The following is a 2,502-nucleotide window of genomic DNA, read 5'->3' as shown; positions in this document are numbered from 1 at the left end:
TGGGCAGTCCACAGGCAATGACTACACATGGTATTGGTATCAGAGCTCATTGTTTCTAGCTAGCGTGAGGCTCCTCGACGGGCAATCTTTGTGCTGGAGCTCACTGCTAAATTGGTTGAGACTTTCTCAGAATGAGCACAGTCTGAGGGTCTTACGACCTAATCTTCTTCTATTTCATGAAAGTCAAACCTGCATCGGGGCAGAAAGCTTTCTTTTCCTACTTGTGCTCCCTCTCCTCTTTGTCTTTTAGAGGCATTATCTCCAACAAACAACTTATACTTGGAACTGCATCTTGGCTGCTGTTTCCAAGGGTCTTCGTCTCCCAGGCTTGCATCATCATCACTGGTAGATGATAACTTAGGCTTGAATAAATTAAGAGGTTCACCTCAGGTCCCACAAATATTCAGTGGACTGTTGTTTCATAATATTTTATTCTTACGCTGAATAATATCCATGAAATCATGTAATTGATGTGCAAGTTATAATTCCCTAATTCACATGGAAAGCATAACTATTAAATTTAAAATTAAAAAAAAAAAACAAGACTAAGTTTGGGCAACTTAGTTATTCAACATGGGAAAATATATATCATATTTATTTGTTGGGAATTTATTTGTTCTATGAACGCATATTCGGCCAAGAGTTAATTTTTGAGATTGTCAACTTCGTCATTCCCAAGAAATGGAATGCCTATCTTCTTACTGAGAAACCAATTTCAGTGCTTATGGCTGCCAGCCTCTATGTTAGACACTTCCATCAAACAAGAAAGGAGACAGTTTTATGCCTTCCCAGCCAATACTCTATTCCTATGGTCTCTAAAATGGAGTGTGTGCACTTTAAGAAATATGCAAGACAATTATATAGAGAAAGGAAATATTTTAATTATATTTTATGAGCATGGATAAAGTATGTATGCTCAAAAATTGAGACAACTGTTAAAATTTGTTCATAGAACAAATACATTCTCAACAAAGAAATATGACATTATGTAATTTTCCAATATGGGATAAGTTGCCCAAACTTAGTTGCTGTGTAAAATTAACAAAACACAAACCTTACTTTCTAGTGGAGAAGACGGCAAAGTAAATGTATAAGAAATTAATGCTATATACATACACACTATATGTATATACTGGATGTATATACATATACATACAAAATATGTCCTAAGTGCTATGGAGAAAAATGTAGAAAAGGAGAACAGGGAGTGCTAGTGTGAGATTTGAGATTAAATGTGGTTCTGGGGTAGGACCTCACTATAAAGGTAACAACAAAGCAAAGACCCAGAGGGTGAGAAAGCCAGCCATGTAGGTAACTTGAGAAGAGAGGAACTAGGATTGCCCTTTTGCTAGGGGCACAGCCTAATACAAGTGAATCTAACATACTTTTTCATTACAAAGTTGGATATTCAAAACACTAAACATAACCCATTTTTGCCAGAGGTTGCAAATATTTTTTTGTGAAAAATCAGACCTTGGTGATGACCTTAAGCAGTGGGATATAAATAAGTCCCACAAGCTTAGTGTTCCAATAATGGAGCACTAGGCATAAGTAGGTTTAAGATTATTGCCATGTCCAAACTCTTGACTCCTGCTCAGTGAATACATTAAACTGCCATCTGAGACACTGAGTCTTCAACTAACAAACTTGAGGCATGTTGTTAATGACAGAATGTTCATGATATTGATGCAGAATTCCAGATTCTGGAATATATAGAGGTGGAAATTCATAGTCCATGCGCCAAGGTTGAATGGCATATCTCAGACTGGAAAAACCCTTCTGAAGTCAGTTCCAGGCATCTCTGGAAGCCTGGATAATTTGGGAAAAGGCTGACTTGATGTAAGGTAATACAGCAGACTGAAGCCCGAACCATAAGTTCATGCTAGAATTGACCAAATGGAAACATACTTAGGTAGCCAAGCACTCAGGGACCATTCTAGATGCAAGCGGCTTAACCTTTTCTCCCTCATGCAGGTTTGGCTTAAATTCTTCCAGCTAAAATCATGAGTCCTTGGTTATGACAAAAATGTTCTAAGATATGAAATTTACCATAATTATGTTGTTAAACATTCTGCTAAAACTTCTCTGGGGGAAAAGAAAAGATCACATTTTTGGATATGTATGTAAAATCTGGGTGAACTGAGGTAAATAGAAATTAAGAGTCTACACTTTGGAGTTAGACTGCCAGGGTTTAAATCCCAGCTTTCTCACTTGCTAGGTAGGCAGCACTGGGTGTTTCTTAACATCTGTGTTTTAGTCTTCAAGCCTGTAAAATGGGAAAAGATTATAGACCCCACAGCGTTGTTATGATGAGGAATAAATGAAGTAATACTTGAAAAAAAATGCTTGGAATATATAAAACATGGTATGAATGCTTTTTAAACAGAATTCTTTTTGGCATGGATAGTTGTGTGTGTGTGTGTGTGTGTATATATATATATATATATATATATAAAATTGTATAGTTATATAATTTATATAATTTTTTTTTTTTTTTTGGGA

The sequence above is a fragment of the Cebus imitator genome, unplaced genomic scaffold (genome assembly GCF_001604975.1).
Source record: "Cebus imitator isolate Cc_AM_T3 unplaced genomic scaffold, Cebus_imitator-1.0 Scaffold68, whole genome shotgun sequence".
Lineage (NCBI taxonomy): Eukaryota > Metazoa > Chordata > Mammalia > Primates > Cebidae > Cebus > Cebus imitator.
The sequence above is the reverse complement of the archived record's forward strand: the minus strand, read 5'-3'. Positions refer to the sequence as shown.